General features: G+C 35.8%; 1 long non-coding RNA gene and 1 pseudogene across 2 annotated transcripts in view; both read right to left on the reverse strand.

The window, feature by feature from the left end:
• Positions 1-21,657, reverse strand: part of LOC309646388 — a 190,882-nt gene that overhangs the window by 25,439 nt on the left and 143,786 nt on the right. The gene's annotated exons all lie outside the window — the stretch shown is intronic.
• On the reverse strand, positions 8,655-16,147 carry LOC309647040 (elongation factor 1-gamma pseudogene; annotated as a pseudogene). The gene has a single exon. The product of its transcript is annotated as an elongation factor 1-gamma pseudogene (transcript).

The following is a 21,657-nucleotide window of genomic DNA, read 5'->3' on the forward strand; positions in this document are numbered from 1 at the left end:
ATTCAGTGCTGAAAGGTCATTAGAATACCGACTAAGGAGACAACAGTCTTGGAACACTTTTTGCTAGTGTTGAAATCAGAAAACTCACCACTCACAGATCAGACACTCATGACCAATCCACTGGGTACCCAACAGCTAAAGTGTAACCCTGAAACACAGCAGCATGCTTCTACTAGATGACAAGAAAATGCACAAAAACAAATACTGGTCTACATTTAGCTACGTTTATTCCATCAGCCATTGGGAGAGATTTTTTTTTTTTTCAACAATATACTTGACAGCATTCAAATGACTTTGCAAACACTCAGGTGGAGCATATATATTTTAAATATCAGTTCACTCATTAATGTTAGGCTTCTCTTACCATTACCAGTGTGGTAAAAGTCAACACAAGTTAAGAATGTCAATAGTAAGACATGATGCATTATTGAAGAGTGTGCTTTGATCAGATTTTCTACATAGATTTGCTGTTCAGATGGAGACAATAAACTAAGAAACGTTTTTCACCATGAATCAATCTAAGTAGTATAGACAACATTAACAATTTTCTTTTAATGTTGCCCATCCTAGCCCCGACAAAAGTACCAATTGCATTCTCTTCTAAAATTTTAATCTGGTTGAATGATTGTTTGAAAGGCTTTTTATAAGCACTTAAGGAAGTGTCAGATAAGCATGTCAAATGACAAGTTGCTCAGCACAAACAGTGCACTGGGGAGAGGGACCCAAGAAATGCGCTGGTAAAGGATTGTGAAAACACCTTTTCCTTAAGAAACAAAGGAGAATGTTATTAGAACACACATCACAACAATTCACCATTTTCTTCAGGTGAAAAATTCACTTATTATAGGTACATATTAATAAAGTGCTTTTACTGGAGAAAACTCAGAATTTGGGGATTTCATTGGGTTGGCCAAAAAGTTTGTTCGTATTCAAGTAAAAATAAAAGACTCGTTTTTAATTTTCACGAAGAACTTTATTGAACAACGTGTTCACTAATGACTGAACTTTTTGACCAACCCAATATAAGGAGTTGCACATAGTCTATTAGAGTACTAATGTATTTTTTATTCTTTTTCTCTATTCTATGTATTTTTATCCTATAAGTACTTGGATAGTTGAACAAATATAGCACAAAAAAAAAAAAAAAAGGAGAAAAAAATGCTCCCCTTTGGTTGTATGTGTGTCATACCTTGCCAATTTGATATAACTTAAGTTTTTGCATTTGGCACTTCCATGTTTTCTGGGTAGAGTATAAATTTAGAAAACAATAACATCAACATATGAACGTGAAAGACATTATGTGAATTAGAAAGGCATAGTTTGATACCATGTAATGAAGAATAGATAGGTCATTTTCCAAGAAAATTTCCCACAAATCCTCTACCATTTTTTTCAAAAATGTAGAATAAGGTTAAATTACAGAGAATTTTCCTAGTGATAATTCTCAGTGGAAGGAGGGAGGCTATATAAAATTGCTCTCTCATTTACAATGATTAGGCCCCTAAATAAGTACCGAAATGAACAAGACACTGTCAGCCCTCAGGGAATTCAGTCTTATAGAGGAGCTCTCAGTCTAATCAAAGAGGGTGCGCTCAATCTAGCATAGAGATGGTAAATAGGAGCCGTTTCTCCTCTTCTTGTTCATGTCACAGGTATTTTCATTGGTCGTTTTTCTTGCTGATCTCAAATGTGACTCCAGAATCTTTCTCAACAAAGCATAGATTAGCATTTCAGTTGAAAGCACTTCACCGTCTCTGGTTTAGTGGACAGTCCTTATTCTATGATATTTCTACCATGCCTAAGGTTATGTATTCAGGATTTACATGGATGGAAAACACAGAATGTACATGTTAGGTATGTCAGGAAAATACCTCAGTAAATTGCTTTGAAGACAAAGAGTTCAATCGTACTAATTTAATTGAAAGTCAGGAAATATCCCAGTGTGAATCAGAATTCAGGGCAGGGTTTAGGGTCATTTCTCCTAGAGGTCTTCTGCAGATTAAAATAGGACATGATTTGTTTGATACTCCTGATGATAATTGTAATGAGCTCCAAAATTGTTCTGTACATAAGAGTTATCAAATTTCATTGTAATTTTTAATATAATGCCTGCTTCCATATGAGACCATCTGCTGTCTGAGGGCATAGAACATGTCTGTCTTGGTCCCTTCTTTGTATCCAGTGTATCATAAGGGGATCCCTGGTATTAAGTACTTAATAAATATTTAATAACTTAATTGGATGACTATTTGAAAGTGCTTGATATATGAAAGTTCAGGCAAAATTAAACAAAAATGTAAATATAAATGCAAGATAAGCTGACTGAATATACCATATTTATCAGGCTAAACCCCAGTATTATCTTGGCATTTCAGAAGTTCCCCTATAACAGATGTTTTGATGTACTCAAAATACCCAATTCTTGTGGGAGAGGGAGGGATAAACTGGGAGATTGGGATTGACATGTACACACTATTATATATAAAATAGGACCTACAGTATAGCACAGGGAACTCTACTCAATACTCTGTAATGACCTATATGGGAAAAGAATCTTAAAAAGAGTGGATATACATATATGTATAACTGATTCACTTTGCTGTACAGCAGAAACTAACACAACATTGTAAATCAACTATACACCAATAAAAATTTTTTTAAAACCCACTCAGTTGTTAACCAGCTTAATCCATGCTGGAAAAGCAGAGGTGAACGGAGACTGCTGGGAGAGAGACGTATAACTGGAAAATGAAGAAGGAACATGGTAGATCTCGTGGGAAGTTAATAATTAAGCAAATTATGTATGTGTTGGGATAGAAGAAGCTTTAGAGAAGGGACGATGAATACACAGATGCTAAGTTTTGTGTGCACCTGAGGGCTGCTGAATCACTAGAGCCGAGATTTCCTGTAAGGTGGAGAATCACCTTCCCCTTTATACTCTTTCACTTTCCTTCTTTTCTGTTTTCATTCCTCCTCAAATTTATAGTAACAACTGTATATTTGCACAACGATCCAATGTAAGCAGTACTTGTCTATGACCCTTAGATAGCTCATGAACAATCAAACCAATGAATGTCCATTCTGTTAGTCTACTTTCACTAAGTGTATCCATAGGAGATTTAATATTTATACGTAGGAAATTGCCAAAACCAATCGAGTGAATAATTTTTTTCCTCCCCAAATGACTCTTTCTTATTAAGATCCTTCATGTGATTGCTAACTAAGACTGTGATACAGGCATTTTATTTACTATCTTCCTCTAGTTTGCCTGGTTACCATGTTCACAGTGTTATATAGAAGAGGTCTGTGGCTGGCATTCTGGAATTCATCAGTGGTTTTTCAAGAGCTAAACATCATTATTTCATTGAGACATCTTTTGCCCCTGTCCCTGATGTCTCTTTTGTTACCAGTAAAAACTATACCTGTGCTACTTGGTGAATGATGGTGGTGGTTTGCCTGTGAAAATAGGCCACTAGGATGGCAAATGGAACTTCTGCTGCTGGTCATTTCCTAGCACTTGCTTCAAAACACACACAGAAAATTTGAGTGATGTCCCCAAGACCTGTAACAAACTAGGTCAGATCACTCTTGGAACAAATACTCATTTCTGTGGTCCCCTTATCACTTCCTTGACTAGCCAAGTGAATATTTCACTAGTGGGCTATTCATGGAAACCCAATCAAGATTTGTGGCAGGGTGATAATTTATTTCAAATTTATGATTGTATTCCCAGTATATATTAAAGGAAGTAGCTTGCTCTTACTTTCTCTTTGTAGAGTCATATAATGAGGATTCTCTGAGTTAGGTGACTATTTCATAATTAAGTCAGGGCTGCAGATAGAAGAAGCAACTACCTAAGCCATGTATTTATAGATTTTTCAAAAGTGCTCTTTTACTGATTTTATTTCTCTCAGTGGCTTATCACTATACCTGAAAATTTCACTATAATCACTCTTTATGGATTCCCCTCAAGATAAAGCTTCTAGAGACTGAGTCGTCTGCTTTGAGGAGGAGTAAGAGAGTGAGGAATTAAGTCTCTGAATTAGCAAATGCTGGAATATTCCAGGACTCTACCCTGAGATGAATCTTATTCTCTGTCTAAGATCTTTCCCTAAGTGGTCTTAACCAATCCATTGCATTAAATGAAATTTGCATAAAAATATTTCCAAATTGTTCTCACTCTTTTTCACTGTGCTCTAGTATTTTATATCTAATTTTCTATTAAACACCTCCACTTGGATGTGTAATTGACATCATAAATCCCATCTGAAAGAAAATTCTCCTCCCAGCTTCCTTCATCTTAGCAAAAGACATCACTATGTACCAGTTGTACAAGTCTAGATTCTAGGAGCTGTTATTGGTTTCTTTATTTCTTCAGTTTGCAACTCTAATTTATAGTGAGTCTAGTCAGTTCTGCATTAAAAATATGCATATTCTCTTCACTATGCCTAGAATGAATTTATGAAAATGCAAACACAATTAAAATATTTTCCTACTTAAATTTCTCCAATATTTTCTCATAGAATTTAGAATAAAATTGCAGATCCTTACTATGGACTGAAATGGTGCATATCACTCTTGCCCCATACAGTACTACTCTGTTCAGGTTCACTGTGATGCTTCCGTTACCCTGGATTTCTTTCTTTTTCTTAATGCATTAAGAATATTTATACCCAAGTTCCTTTCTCTGAAATATTTGGACTAATACCTTTATTTCATTCATGTCCTAATTCTAAGATGGAGAGGTCTTCCTTCACTATTCAATTAAATAGTCCCCCCAGTCACCGGTCTTACACAATGTTAGTATTGACTTTAACAGTGCTTATTAAACTCTGAATTACCTAATTTGTTCATTTACTTAATTTTTGTCTGACCCTTTCTCTGAGAACAGGGATCTGATCTGTCTTATTTACTATTCCCAGGGCCTATCTGAAACAATGATTAAAATACTGTAGAAACTTCATACATATTGTTTGAAGGAATATAAAATGGATAGAAGTAAAATCCTAGACTCCTAATGTGTGACCTGTGCATTCTTTCCACTTAATTGGCACATTAGTAGTGAATATCAATGTATATATTAGTTTAAAATGCAGCTTAATGTATAAACTAGACTATGCTATAGGAACAAATTAATCTCTGAATCTCAACAGTTTCATATACAACTTTTAATAATTATTCATGGGAAGTCTGATGCCAGTCACTGGAGATGCTCTTCCATCAGGTGACTCGGGGATCCAGGTTCCCTGTATGTTGTGATGTCACTCTTTCCTGAGAGAGGTACCACACTATCTCTCAAATGTTTTGTCTAGAAGTGCAATAGGTCACCTCTGATAAGTCAGTATTGCCTGGAACTAGCCTCGTGGCCTAATATAATTGCAAGGGAGGCTGGATTATATTGGGAAGCACATAGTATATAAGGGAAGCTGTGCTTCCTCTAACACATTAATAGCTAGTTAGGCAAGCTAAAGGAATAAGATGTGGGGGCATGTAGGGAAAAAAAGTCAAGTGATGAGCCTGCTGTACAACACAGGGAGCTCAGCTCAGTGCTCTGTGATGACCTAGATGGGTGGGATGGAGGGGTGGGAGGGAGGTTCAAGAGGGAGGGCATATATGTATACATGTAGCTGATTCACTTCCTTGTACAGCAGAAACTAACACAACATTGTAAAGCAATTATATTCCCATAAAATTTTTTTTTTAAAAAGTAAAAAGTAAGAGGAAGATGAGAGAGAGAGAAAAAAAACTTAACTGAAATATACTGGTGTTGCTCTCTGGGACCCATGCACAGCTAATGAGAGGCCAGGAACAGTCTCTACACTGGCAAATATACTTTTCCATTTGGTTTGCAGCTGCAGCTAACGTTATTTCTTGTGCCTAATATTGTTTGAAGTTTGCCTCTTAAACTCATGTTCTTCTTGATTCTTTTGCTCTGAAGTATCTTCCCACCGTCAGATGTCTCCACCCCAGGCCAGCCTTTGTGTTCCACTTCACAGCTAATCATCTTAGATTAATACCAGGAGCACTTTTGCCTAATGGAGTTTTAGCCAGAAAGAGAGAGAGAAAGAGAACCAGGAAGAAAGCTCCTGCTAAGTGAATATGTCTACTCATTTTCCCTGTGTTTCACATGCTCTCTGGTATAAAAGAAATCACGGAAGTCAATGGATTAAATATAAATGTGAAGTAAGGAAATATGTGATAAAAGAGAGACGGATAAAAACGTACTTGAGCCCAATGGGCGGACCATGTGGTGAGCTGATATAATACTTTAATTCTGGCATCCCTGTGGCTATCCCAGGTTGACAACATTTCAAAGATAGCAATTATTTGGAATAAATCCAAGATTATACTTTAAATAAAAATGTTCATAAATCATAGCTCTTCCACTATGAATAGGACAAGCACATAAGCAATTACTTATAGGAGCAGTATTATCTTGCAATTCAAGCTGTTTCTTAAGTTGATTTAACTAAAAGCTTATTTTTTTTCCCCAAAGTGAAAAATGAAAACATTCAACTTGTTTTGCTTTGTCCTGTATATGAAGTTCAATTAGATGAATCATGCATTCTCTCAAAAAGTTCTATAAATGAAAAATGGGAATTCAAGGAAAAGAAAAGAAAAAGCCAATATGCCTAGAGTGAAAACACCTGGGGTAACTGCTGCAAAATGAAATTGGGTGGGTGGGAGAGAATCAGGCCCCAGTCCACCCAATGACAACATTAAGTGTCACAAGTGACTCTGGACTTAGGAAAAATTGTATCTGTTGATATAGGTAGAACCTACAGAAAACAGTTTTTCTGCCCATTTTGTGCTTCAGAGTGAGAAACTCTGACTTCCAGTCTTGGATCTGCCACATACCAGCTTTGTGTCCTTGGGTGAGTTTTTAAACTATAAGTGTCAGTTTCATCATTTGTACAATGAAGATTTAAACCTTACAGGGTGGGTTTAAATAGAATAAGGCACAATCCCGGGTACATATTACATGGAGCCTTGATGCTGGTAAGGACACTATAAAGAAGGGTATACAGTATGTATACAGATAGATATAGATATCTCTAGCTATCTATCTATTATTGATCTACCTCTGACATTTAGACAGTTATTTATGAATGCTCATTTAGTTTATAAAAGATGATATTCTGATTACTGTTTTCCTATCAAAGCTCATATAACACCAGGTGACATGTAAAAGATTTACTCCTTCAATTTCTTAGTGTACACAAATGTTTCATTGCTACCTGTACATCTCAATGATATGGCGATTGCTTTTTAAACTCAAGGATTAAAATGGTCCAGAGTAGGGCACGCTATCCACCCATTTGGCATGGGAAATAGCTCTCACCGCATGCCGATGGAATAAGGTTTTTGTGATGCAAAGAGAAGCTGTAAATTTAGCATGAGTAAATGTTACATTACCAAGTAGCGAATAAAATTCAGAGAGATGCAGAGAAGAAATTACAGAAGACAAATCCGTATTAGTTCCAAATTAGATGTCTTTAACACATTGAAAAATACTAAAATGTAATGGGAATGGATTAAGCCTGCAAACTACTTTGGACAAAATTACCTTTTAAAATGGAAAGTAAAAATAGTGATGCTTAATATAAAGCTAGTAAATATCATGGAAAAATTTTGGTGGGGAGATTGGAACTTGAAAAATTATTCTAATATTATCTGAAAAGATTTACATTACATCAGTGACTTTCAATCTTTTTTGATGGTAACCTACAGTATGATTCATGTTTAGAATTAGGACTCAATTCACATACACGTACACACTTATACACACAAACACACACAAAGGCAATAATAATTTTATAAATAATATTTACTGCAAATTCATATAATGAAGTCTAATATTTCTATATTTTTATTATTTATTAAATGTTAGTGACTTCCAATAAATTCCCAGAACCTTAAATGAATTATGACCTATTTATATATATATATATATATATTTTTTTTTTTTTTTTTTTCAGGATTGTTAAATGACATTTATGACTGCTCTACATTGCTGGAAGCGTTAGGGCGTGTTTAGAGTACAGGCTCCAGTGACACCCACTGGGTTCAAAATCTTGTCTCCACCACCTAAGATGTGTGATCACAGGCAAGTTGCTTAAATCTCTGAACCCCACTTCCTTGATAGAAAGTAGGGATACCCCAGAGAGGATCCACAGCCAGGTTAGGGCCCACAGGCCAGCATCTGTTAGGAGTCTGTGCCTCTTCTTGCCGTTTGTCTGAAGTGTTGAAACCATGACTCTTGGATACGGCTGCCGCCCCACTTCACAGGGCAGCTGCGGGAAGCAGGGAAGCAGTGTTAAGTCACTCTGCGTATGCTGTGCTCTCACCCCATCGGCAGGTATTCTCCCCCTTCATGCAGGAAGGTCTGGAATTAGGTAGTTACAAAGCCCCGTGTCACCACCTCCTAACTACATCCAATCTTTCCCAGCTAGGCTAGAAGATGGTCATCACAGGAGAGGCAAGGCAATTGAAAAAACAGAAATCAAAACTGAGGAGAGGCCTCTCTTTCTGCTCTTCTGAAGACTTCTCTCCTACACAGGGAGGTCCTGCAGGTATAGATAACACCCTGCTTCAACATACCTACTCCCCTTTGAAGAAGCCATCACCAACCAAGGAGTCAGGGTAAGAAAGGGTTCGATGTTCAGTTTCCTTTAATGACCCCCATTCTCCCTGAAGGGCAGGTGCAGGCAGCTAGGCGATGGCAAGAGATAGTCACTTGAAGATCTTGCCCTGATTGAAGGCTTTGCCCACATGCTGGAAGGCCCCATCCCAGGAAGAGTATTCTCGAACCAGCGTCTGGGTCTCCTCGCTGCTGGGATCCAGTTTCCGCCATGTGTACGACTCATAGCCCACCTGCCAATCTGGACTCAGCGGAAAGGCAAGCTCCTGGCCTCGGAAGACCCAGACTCCAGAAATGGGGCCGCTATTGTTGGTTCCAAAGAGAATGACACTGACAGATGCATTCTTCCCCAGTTTGTCCAATCGCTGGAACACTGCAGTCATGAGGTTGAAGCTCATGAAGGTCTGGGTGAGCTCTGCAGGGAAGCGGTACTCGGAGTACCACAGGGACCAGCCGTCTTTATCAAAGTGCTCCCCAAAGTACGGCAGCGCCACGGAGAGTGTCCTCGTTGGAGTGCTTGTGCTTAAATGCAGCCAACGCAAAGGTACTCTTGGGCAGGGGAGCAAAGGGATCCTTGGCCTTCGGCTCAGCGGCCGCTGCCCGCTCACATTCACCCAGCTCGTCCTCAGGAGCGGGGGCAGCTGCCTTCTCCTCCTTCCGCTCGGCCTGGGGCTTCTGCTTCTCTTCTCGAGAAGCTTTCTCTTTCCATAGGGTGTCCTTCTTAGGCTAGCTCTCTGCAAACTTTTTAGCATCAAACTGGGCCATTTTCTCAGAGTTTCACCTCCCCCAAGACAGCCCGGAACTGGGGCTGGTTAATGCAGCTGAGGAACCAGTGGTTTGTATTAGGGAAGGCCTGGCGGAAAGAAGGCTCCAGAACCTGTTTATAAAGCCATAACAGGGTGCAGACAACTGTGATGTCAGCCAGCATCACACGTTCGCCCACCGGAAAAGTCCTTGTCTTAAGTGAGCATCCAGCGGCCCTGGAATTCGTCTCACCTCCTCCTTTGCATTCTCCGTGGCGCATGATGCCCAAGGTGGGGAACACCCAGGTACTGGCTGCAGGAACTATGTCGCTATCAGCAAGGCTCACCCACTGCACCACCTGGGCTGCTGCTTCGGGAATACTTCCCCGCAGCTCCTCCTTGCTCACATAGTAGGCAATGGCATTGCTCTCGAACACAGAATCCATTGTCCACCTCAAAGGCTGGAACCTTGCCAGCAGGAAATTTATGGAGAAATTGGCGGGTACCATTGGTTTGGCCAAAATGGAAGTGGGGTGGTGCGGAGAGCACGCGCACCTGAGCCCTGCTGTACTGAGCGGCAACGAGGGCCTTGAAGGCCCTGCAGTTTTCAGGATGTGTGTACAGGGTCCCAGCCGCCATGGTGATTCTGCAGAGAAAGGGCGACCTATTTATTTTTAAAACATACTACTTTACAAAATATTCAATTAAGTTATTAAAATAAGAGTTGCAAAAGAGCCTTTGCCTTATGATATATTCACATATATAAGAAAGCTACAGGCATATGAGTGAAATGATAGAAATTTCTGAATTACATCTATGCTTACACAAACAATCTCACGTAAAATAAGAATGCTATTATAATTGGTGATAAGATCATATATTACACACACACAAAATTGTTAGGGTAAACTTCAGTCATCTTGGAAAAGTGATATTTAGATTCTCTGTTTTACAACTTGCATCTAAATAAATTGCAAAGGTATTAAAGGTAGAGGTATACAAAACAAAATTATAAAAGTAATTGGAGAATATAAAGACTATTTTTGTTATTTTGGGTGGTAGAAGGCCTTTACAAGCATGATGACAAAATCAGAAATCATTAAAAAAATTATAGAATCAATTACTTATAATGTACAATTAAAATTCAAATGGCAACCTGAGAATAATTTGAAGCATATATAATATACAAACTATATCTAACATATGGATACCTTCCTTAATATTTAAAATAAATACTACAAAATAAAAGGAATCTGTGAAAAGCATAAACAAACAATTCATAAAGAATAAGGGTTAATCAGTTATAATGAAATTTTAAAAAATTCAAGCTGATTATTAAAGAATTTCAAGTTAAACAATAATAAATAACTTTTGTACCTATCAAATTGGCAAATATGTATTCTTAGGGTTATAATGCCTGCTATTATTTAGCTGACATTTATTGAGTGCTTTCTGTATGTCAGACACTGTTTTAAAGGTCCAGCATCCTGTTTAATCTTTCCAACAGACAATCCTATAAGTAGGTAGATAACTGCCATCTCTAGTCACAGAACAAGGGTGCTGAGATTGGTTAAGTAACTTGCCTCATAACTAATAAGTAGCTGAGTCAGGTTTTGATGCCAGAAAATCTGACATCAGAGCCCACATTTTTAATCGAGTATGAAAATACTGTTGTAGGAAGTGTAAGGTGCTACTATATTTCTAGAGGGCACTTTTACAAAATATCCCCAAAGCACTGAAAATGTACTTGCTGCTTGGAATATCAATTCTACTTCTACATATTTACCCAAGATATAGGTAGAAACCCGTGCAAACAATTAGTCACATAAATTTCCATAAAAACTCTTTTATAATGGTAGAAAATTAACAGAAAAGAGATTAAATATTTACTACTTGAGTGCATTATTTGAGGCATATATATGTAATAGAATATCTTTTAGCAATTGAAATACTACTTTTGAAGACTAGTTATTGACAAACAGAGTAAGTATAAAAAACAGATTATAAAACAATATGCATAACATGAATTTCGCTAGGAGAAGGAGATCAGAAGGAAGGAAGAGAATGAGATCAGAGTTAATTTCTGGCTCCCTCCCTGAAAGTTTTTCTTGAACTGACAGTGTCCATTGATCATGGTCATGATTCCTAACAAGATGACTGACTACACAACTCCTAATCCTTCTAGGTTCTAGAGACAATACCTCCACTCATTCATTTGTGCTTTAGGTTGGTAGCAGCTCACCTGTGACGAGTGCCAGATTATTGTCCTAACCTTTGTGGTTCCTATATAACCAAATATTTGTAACTTCCCCCCTCTTAAAATAAACCTCCTCAAATATCCATTAAAGTTCATTGTGTGTTCAGTCTGGAGAAGATATATAGAAGAGGTTAAATAAACACCCCATAGTCCACATTTGAACTCAAAATATGCGTATAAACTCATAAAACATTTTAAAATGTTTATTTACTAGTTAGTTCTGTTCACTGAAAAGGTCTAGAGACAATGAGTGACCGAGTAGCAATGAGCATCCCCAGGATACAGATTGTGCTTTTGGAATAATGGATGATACCAGGTCGGGGGTGGGTAGGAATGCAAAAGATGACTCTGGACCATCTTGACGTCCCAGAGCGTGAAAGTGGACAAAGATTACTGGGACAAATGGGACAATTTGAACTTCATAAAGGATAAACAATGAAATTGATCTAAACTTGTTGGCTATGTTTAAACAAGCAAGTTTAAAAAGTATATTAAAAAACAAACCCATAATTGGTTACCTGCTGAACATAACAGAAAACCAATTCATTCTCTTGAAAACTGGTTAAATCAGAGGAAAGAAATAAACATTATCTTGTCTTTCTATATGAACTATTGGATAAAAAAATTAGTAGGTGAGGGGAGTTGTCTCTGGAAGTATTTTTCTAGTTTTGGATATTTGAAAAGACTTATAAGACTCAACAGAACATGCCCATTTAAGGCTATTATCTAAAGTCAGAGAAGATGATACAGCAAAAGAAAGGGAGTGCAGGTAGGCACTGGGGATCCGAGAGATAGTCAGATGAAATCTCGCCGTGGTTCTTATTCACTTCAGCTTAATCTGTGCAATGAATTTTGAATTTTGGCTTAAAAACAGCTCAAGGCAGAAGCTTCCAGGAGGTCTTTTGTGCCCTTCTGGTTACATAATCACCCAGCTGTGTAACCAGTTATGCCAGTAGAAAACTATCCATAAACAAACTGACTCTGGGGTTTGGGGATCACCAGGGGAGTTTTGGATTTTAAACAAAACATCATAAATTTCAGTGCACTTACCTTGGTCAAGAGTCAAAGGCAGATAATCCAGGCATCCCTGGAGATAAAGAGAGAGTTTTCCAAAACCAGCTGTAGATTAACTCTATCCTATAGAGCCTCCTTATGAAATTGTTCCACCTAACAAGTAAAAAAAAAAATAATAGAATCAAAATATCACAAGTTTGCAATCCCTAATGAATTAATGGATTTAGACATTTTGCATTCCAGCCACAAACATCACAGAAAGGGAAAAGGCATTTTGTGCTTCTTGATGAAAGAACACACCATCAATGGAATCGGTCTTGAGATTAATTGATCCTCTGGATACAATACCAATTTTCAGGAAATAAAGGACAGAAGAACATGTTAAATTGCACCAGGGGTACGCAGTCAGCAAATCTAGACTGACAAACTCAGGTGGCATGTTTGTAGGTTCTTTAAGAAACTATCAGTTGTGTGTTCTTCACCTGAAAAATTATATGGAAAGAAAGGGATAGGGCAGGGGAATCTAAAGATTTTTATTTTAACTTATAAGATATCAAGTTAAAATTTTGGCAAGACTATATTTTGTGACTAGGGCTGCACACACACTTAGATGATGAAACCATAAACAAATGCAAAGAGACTGGGCTCCCATTGGGATGGAGCATGTGGAGGGGTTTCTGGGGTGACAAATTCTGTTTTTTCACTTAATCAGGGTCAAAAGAGCATTTGCCTTATAATATTTCATCAAGTAATACTATTTATGTGTGTGTGGTTTTCCAGATTTGTGTTTTATTTTACGATAAAAAAGTTTAAAAATGTTAGAAACAGAGGTTGGGACCTTGAGTGCTAAGGAAAGGAGTCTGAATTTAATTTGATGATGTGCAATTATTTATTGATTATCTTTAATATAATGAACAGATTTTGGAGAAATATAAGCTTCAGTATAAATCACAAAGGATAATCTGAGAATAACTAGGTAAATAGAAATGCCACATTTAGGGTCATCTGGCAATAGTACTTCGTTATTCTTGAGAATTCTAGATCGTATTTGAATAAGAAACTCTTTCTTCAGATACCACTGGCATTGTGGTATAATAACACAATGTATCTGTGACAGCTTCACAAAAAGTGATCTGGCTCAGGAAAGAGGGAAGACCTAGGCACATCAGGCCCACTGTGGTTCAATGCCAGGGTACCTTTTGGCTTCTTGGACTTTATATTGTAACAACAGATAGTAGAAAATGTGATCTGTGCCTCAGTAATATGTCTAATTTTTAAAAGAATTACTGATCTTCCTTCTCTTTATGCTACTTCAACACAATAGGTAATGACCTGGATTTAAAATGGGAGGTTTTTTTTGTCCTTAAAATGACTGGATTAGTAAGCAAGCAAAATTACTGTAGCCTTCAAAGAATTTCTTGAGAAAGAAATTGGGACCAGAAGACCAAAGTGTAAAAAATTATAATACTAGTTATCATAGGATTTCCCTGTAGTTTTAAATAGAAAGAGTAAGATGGGGGTAAGAGATAATGGTGGGGGGACTTCCCTGGTGGCACAGTGATTAAGAATCCACCTGCCAATGCAGGGGACATGGGTTCGAACCCTGGTCCGGGAAGATCCCACATGCCACGGAGCAACTAAGCCTGCGCGCCACAACTACTGAAGCCCACGTGCCTAGAGCCTGTGCTCCACAACAAGAGAATCCACTGCAAGAGAAGCCTACTCACTGCAATGAGGAGTAGCCCCCGCTCGCTGCAACAAGAGAAAGCCTGCACACAGCAACGAAGACCCAACACAGCCAAAAATAAATTAAAAACAAACAAAAAAAGCTTATATATATAAAAAAAGAAATAATGATGGGAAGAAGTAACCCTTGTTGTAGAGATAAAATTAGATTTTCTTTAAACACTGGGTGGAGAGTGGAAATTTGAAATGATATCATAACATATAAATGTCTTTTTTTAATCTGGGAGAACAAGAAAAATGTAGTCTTATGGCCATATTTGTACATGTGAAGACATTCCTGAGAAAGTACAAAGGAAAGGAAGAAGGGAATAAAGATTTTGTAAGAAGCGTAACCAGCACTAACTTTCCAATTCTGAGCTTTAGAGGATGGCAGACTCTTTTATTCAAAATGACCTATTAGACAATCTAACCATGAATATTCTTAAAAGAAGTGCTTTGTATATTTAATAACTAATATTCTGTATTTTTGATATAACAAAACACATTGTTTCTTTTTCTTGAAATAACGTCCAATTTCTAAAGTAATAAGAGAAGCAAATAAGGCATAAGTTGCAAAAGTTTATAATATTTTTGTACAATAGCAGGGGAAAGTACACACACAAACACACACACACACACACACAGTTCTGTGTGAATGGTAAAATTGAGTTACTTGAGTTATTATATTTATATTTGGTAACATCCTAAGCTGGAGTAATAGGTGGTCAGACCTAGCACACATGAAAATGAAAAAAGAAAAAAGCAAAATACCAGCCTAGATATGCTTGTGATATGCTAAAAATGAATTTCAAGTACTAAAACACAACATAAGAGGAAACTATCAAAAAACTGCCAAGGTTGAGATTTAGAAATGTCACTCACTGATCCTGTTTCCAAACAAAACGCTTTTATTCTTATGGCAGGTTTTCACAGCTTAACAGATAAGCTTGTGTTAGGTGTTTGCACATTGCTTCTTTGGAGAGATATTTTCTGAAACAAGGAAGTCAGCGTGCATGAGGAAAGAAGGAGTTAATGGGTTAAAACCTGTGTAAATGTTACTCCAGTTAAATTACAGCTTGTTGTTCAGATGAATACTCTCCACTTCTCGTATAGCTTTAAATTATGGACAAATGCTTGCAATTGTGAACTCCCTACATTGTGGTTGCCTGTTTCCAGGCTTCATCAAACAGGGCTGTCCAATGGGATTACTGTAAGCCTTCACGGCGGTCTGCCAGCCACTGATGAGAAACTCATACCCCTGGATGTTAGATTGCTCTCTTTATTCCATCCTTGTGAAGGCTGTGATTGCTGTCACGGTGTTAGGTTAGAAATTAGCATTTTGTGGCCCAAATTTTGCCATCCAGAATACACTCAGAAAAAAAAAAAAAAAAAAAAATTCGGAGAATAGTAATTCTTCTGTCAAAAGAAAAAAAAAAAATCAGGGTTACCATGATACAGACATCTACAAAACTTAGGTCAGGAAATGTTGTGTGGTCCTGGTGAGCAAAGCTGATGCAGGTGGTGTTTTGCTGTTGTCACAGGCCTTACTTAGAAACCAGTGGTTTTTATTTTATAAAACTAAGACTGACTGAGGGAAATATGGTGTGTCCTTAGAAATGTTAAAATTTAAAAATAATCTTGGTCTTTAGCATTAAAGTTTTAAAAATCTGAATTAATCACAAGAAGCTAGTTGTTAGTACTGGGTCAAAAACCCAATTCTTAACATTGTTTCAGTTCTTATATCTAGAAGCAATGACAATATATTATGTGCTCTCTTGCAGTAGTTTATATATATATATATATATATATGTCTGAGTATGAAAAGATGAAAGATAAAAGAGTTATAAAATATAAAGTGGTAAATATCATTAATTTTGTTTGTGTTTACCCCTTAAATGACAAAATGACTAAAGTAGTGTTATTATAATAAAAAATGTTTCATATCATCAATGATTCTGTAAATGTCCTTGCATTAATATTTTCTCTCTATCCTTTATTTGCTTATACTTGTGTACTTACTAAACCATTGTTAAATAACTACTGATTTCTTAGTTTTATGTGAACCTGTCTTGTGGTTAGGACTTACATGTAATTCAATTTCTACTCTTTACAGTAGAGATTAATTACAACGAGAAAAATGAAAGTGATTTAAACTTAGTAAGAAAAAAATGTTATAGTTTCCTTATCTTCTGATTCTTCTTAGGCTATCCACAGACATGCTAATTTTTCCTGTCATTAACAGTGAGCAAGCTAGAAGAAATCTGACATGTGAGGTGCACAGATTCTGTTAGGAGCCTTCATATATATCCACCCAAGTTTATCTGTCATCTTTAATCATGCAAAAGGCAGAATTACTTAATCATTTCATTTTATTGAAAAGAAAAAGAAAGATTTATATTAAAATGATGACATAGAAGAAAAAAAATAAATTGAAAATGATTATGAGGAGAAGGTAAGGCAGAGAGTAAAGCTCTATTGGTTTTGTGATGCTCATTTAAAGCAATGATCTAGTAAAACCAAGACATAAAAGCAGTGATGATGTTAGCTGTTGGGGTATAATCATCTTACCTTTGCATTCCTGGTCTGCATTCTCAGAAAATCATGTGGGGAAGCTAAGACGAATAATTAAACGTTAGACCTAATTATCCACCCCTCCCCATTCTTATCCTAGATTGAATTATATCCTAATAATAATCTTATATAAAGGACCATGACCCCCAAATTTAAATTCAGCACCTTGAAGAGCTTTATACAAAATACTTGTTTTAATTTCAACAGAACGAAATAAGCCAAATCAATCAGACTTCAAGAATTATCAAGTTCAGTTTATGTACATTAGTGTAAGCTTATTTTTCTCGAGCAACATGTTATTTTTGTTCTTAATATATGTTATCAGTGTTCTTTACTCTTATAGACAATAAACTGTTTTACATAGGCAAAGTCTTTTCTGCATTTTTATATTACAGGAGGCAGATATTTCAAAACAGTTGTCTAGGATATTTTCACTGGTATCTGAGCCCATCCTTTCTATTTTACGTTATTTGTTTCTATTTTTCCAATTGAAAAACAATAAGTAATTATTCTGAGGATGAGGAATTTTTAAAAGTTTGTAAAGATATTAATTGACAATAATTTTTAAAGTTTTAAAAAAATATTATATAAAACAAGGATTTTGAAACAATAGTCAGGTTTCTTCCAATATTTTTTTCTTGACTTTGAAATACATATTGTCTTGTACATTTGAGTTAAAATATTTCTGAAAACAATCTATATTTGAATGGAATCATGTTTAAAATAATCAATTATGTTGAGTAAGAAGAGCAATTATATACAAGGGAGCTGAAATTTAGAAAAAAAGTGTTTTGATCCTTCTAGAACAAATGATAGCTGTGTTCATTCTTTTAACTTTGAATAAATAGTTGTTTAACACCTACTATGTGCCAAGAACTGTACTCGTTATTATGAACAAAATTCCTGGTCTATAAGATACTATATTACATTTTTACCTATAGCATAAATTATTTAAGAATCAAAAAAAAAAAAAAAAAAGAGAGCTATACTCCCTGCTCTCCTAGATATGTAACTGGCCATATTTTTACTAAACTTGGGTGTCTTCTGAACACATACCCAGGTATATAAGCAATCGGTCAGTGATATTAAACTAATTCAATATTTCAGCATATTCAGAATTTATACAGCATTAATAAATTTACTTTTAAATTAAATGACACAATTTGAGGTGACTCAATGTTTTCCATATAAACATATACAGTCAACAGAACATTTCTATGCAATTGAATATAAAAGTTAAAAGGTATAATTGAAAGATTGACATAATTTTTACATTTAAGTTACAAAGATTATACAAAACCAGTAATTGTAATGTTGAAAAACCATATAATCTCTACAATTAGGTTTTAGAAAAACATTATTTATGATATCTTCCTTAAGGACTGAGAAGCATATATTAAAAATCAACCATTCTTTTGCTCATCTAAAGTATTTTTAAACTATAAATACCACTTTAAATCATAATCCATTTAAGGAGGTAAAGAAAATTCTGCTTTTCTTTTATTTTATTTCACTGATGATTTTGCTACTGGGAAATTCATAACTCCCCTTTACATATTTAGACAGCCTCGTCATTTACAAAGCCCTATACAGTTATTTGTAAAATAAAATAAAGAATAAACAAAAACTCACAATATATCTAAATAAACCTTTCATAGTTTTTAAGAATTAATTAAGCAAATAAACATCTTACTTTTACACATATTAAAAATATAGTTATATTCAAAAGGGTATTCACATACATGTTGTTGAAAATAGGTAATTGATATTAATTCTATGAATGTATATTTGCAGTGAATTTTGAACTTATTGCAAAATAGAAACAGTGAAATAAAATGTGCAAACGATTGCAATTTACATATTCTTATGTGTATACAAATGAATACTGTGAACAATTTTTAGAAAATAAATTCACAATTTTTAGCACAGCAAAGAAAATTTATTTCCTTTTTCCAATGATCTATTTTAAATATCTTTTAGTATATTTTGTCACAGATTAAATCAGAGACCATTATTTATGCTTGATAAGGATATAAAATTTAATTAAAATACAAATTTCTGCTCTATACCACTATACTGTTGCTTCTCAAAGACAGACAAAAAAATTCAAGCTTAATTTATTTTTATATTGTTTTTGACCCGTTGTGTACTTAAACCTTCAAAAGAAATCTGTCTTTAAATGTAGTTTTCCTTAAAGTATTATATATTTAAATTACATGAAATTATCTATTACTTTAAAATAAAAATGAAAACTTAGGCTAACAGACAGAAGCAGTTAGAAAAATAAGAATTGTAGTATCAAATACCAAAGGAATGATAACAAATAGGGTTACTTCAATTTTATAGCAATAGGTGGCACTGTTACCTAAACACTCTGATTTGAATTGAAGAACAGTGGAAATGGGTTGTCTCTGTATATAATTTCACATAGTAAACAAATGAGAACACAGATGTAAACTTTAAAAATTCTAGGGAATTTCGCTATCATTATTGCTTAATATTATTTTATGTATACAGCCAGCAGTATGTCAAATAGCAGAAATGCAGATTAAAATTTATGACAATAAATATGATTAAATAGGTAGACATTTAGTAGAATTCATGAAAATGTTGACTTTTTAATACAAGTAAAAATAAACCACTTAATATTTTTCTTGCAAAATTTTCCTCTTAAATTTCTAATCCTATGGAATTTAGTATTGGAAGTTTTCAGATGTTCTAAAAACCAAGCAATAATTCAAAATGCTTAAGTTGATTAATACAATTTATTTTATACTGCCATGTTTCTTCTGGCATTGTTTTGTGTAGTGATGTAAATAAGGCTATCATGTGATGTGCCTATATGTTAAGAATAGTGATCCTTGACAATATGCCACCCATTAGGCTGATAGTACAAAAATGGAATTTTTTCACCACTGCCAACACAGTTATTGTTTACATCTGAAAGAGAAAAGCAAAGGAATAAAATACGTTATATATGTGCTCACAGTGTTTATATGTGAGTGAGAATAGCAATAAAGATTGAGCCCTTACTAAAACACACAGCACCTCTGTAAATGCTGGATATGTTGACCCTATGGTGGGCGGATTGCAATATGACAATTCCTTCCTCTGGGCAGACACAGCCTGTCACCAGGGCAAGGCTTGCAAAGTTAGATGCAGCCCCCATGCCTCCTGCCATCCTGGCTATGCGGCCCAGCGCAAGCCATAGTCTGAGCCAAGCTTTGCAAATTGGTTAATGTTACATCAACTAATGGCTGACATTCCTTCTCCCAGAATTCTCAGAAATGATGGCCAAGCATATGATTTGATGGTCTTTACTACCATGCTGTTTTGCGCTTAGTCAATTTCTATTGTCCTAAGAGAGAAGCACGGCACTGGGGTAGACAGTGGGATGCATGATGCAAAGCCTCTTCAGAAATGAAAGACTTCCTTCTCTGCAGCAAATGCCGCCGGAAACAGTTCTCAGCTTCCAACCCCCTAAGGAGCTGAACAGAAGTGCCTGGCCCAAGGCCACATTTGGTTTCCGGGGAGACGCACCCCTAATGAAAAACCTTAGCCTCAACTTGAGACACGTCTTAAGGGTCATCCTAGCTCCAGAACTTGTCATAGAAATGGTTGAGATCTTCATCGAGACTGTATCACAGCTCAGCTTCTCCCTCTGCCCAGCGCTGCTTTCTTACTTTCCCTTTCACAGAGGTTGATCCCTTGGACATTTGCTGAGAACCCTCTTGCACACTAATCTCTATCTCCAAGCCTATTTCCTGGGGAATCTAATCTGTGCCCTAAGCTAAGATAGGATACAAATTGTACTAGAGTCAGGATGGTCTTGTAATATTAAGTTCTCTCCTCTGTGCTGTACAGTCAGAAACTAGATCACAGCATGGATAGGACATTTCACAACTGAGATTTTGACTATAAAAATGATCTCAACGTGTGAATAACCGGTTAAAGAAAAAAAAAATGAAAAATTTTATACCAGCAGCTAACACTGGATAATTCTAGTAGAATAATTGAATACTCAGTAAATGTTTGAACTGAAGTGATATGTTGAACAGTATAATTTGATCCATGTTTATTGCATATCATTCATGTGTCAGGCTCTAGGGAGGGACAAAAAGTTAACTAAGACATGGCCTCTGCTCCCAAGAAGCTATTGGATGGGTAGCATTTCCACTCTGTTCACAACCCAATTCATTTATGCTTCGTTATTTAAGGAGACTCAGATATATATTGTGTGGAACAAACAATTTTCCAAGCATACAGCATTTTTCAAGTGATGTAAACCAAGTCATATTGAGTAATTTGGATTTTTTTGATAAAAAAAATTATACTTTAAAAACAGAATTGTATTTATTCCTTCATCAGGTCTAATACATTTTGGTTGAATGCCATAGTTGTGAATTAAAATTTATTCTTAGAAAGATGCACCAGAAAGTATTATTATAAATAATTTTCATGGTGGCCCTAAGCAATTAATATCTTTTTTAGAGCTACTAAGAATCATATTTATTTATATAATTCTGCAGTCGTAAAAATATATCATCTATCTCTGCTTCCACCCTCGTCCACGGCATCCTTCTCCCTCTTTGGCAGAATAGAAATGGAGTCTAAAAATCAGTCTCAGCACAGGACTTGAGGGAGTTATCATTAATTAATCAGAGTTGACACTGGACCCTCTTTGCTATCCAAACTAGTCAAGTTAT

Source organism: Balaenoptera physalus (assembly GCF_965194825.1).
Source record: "Balaenoptera physalus genome assembly, chromosome: 17".
Classification (NCBI taxonomy): Eukaryota; Metazoa; Chordata; class Mammalia; order Artiodactyla; family Balaenopteridae; genus Balaenoptera; species Balaenoptera physalus.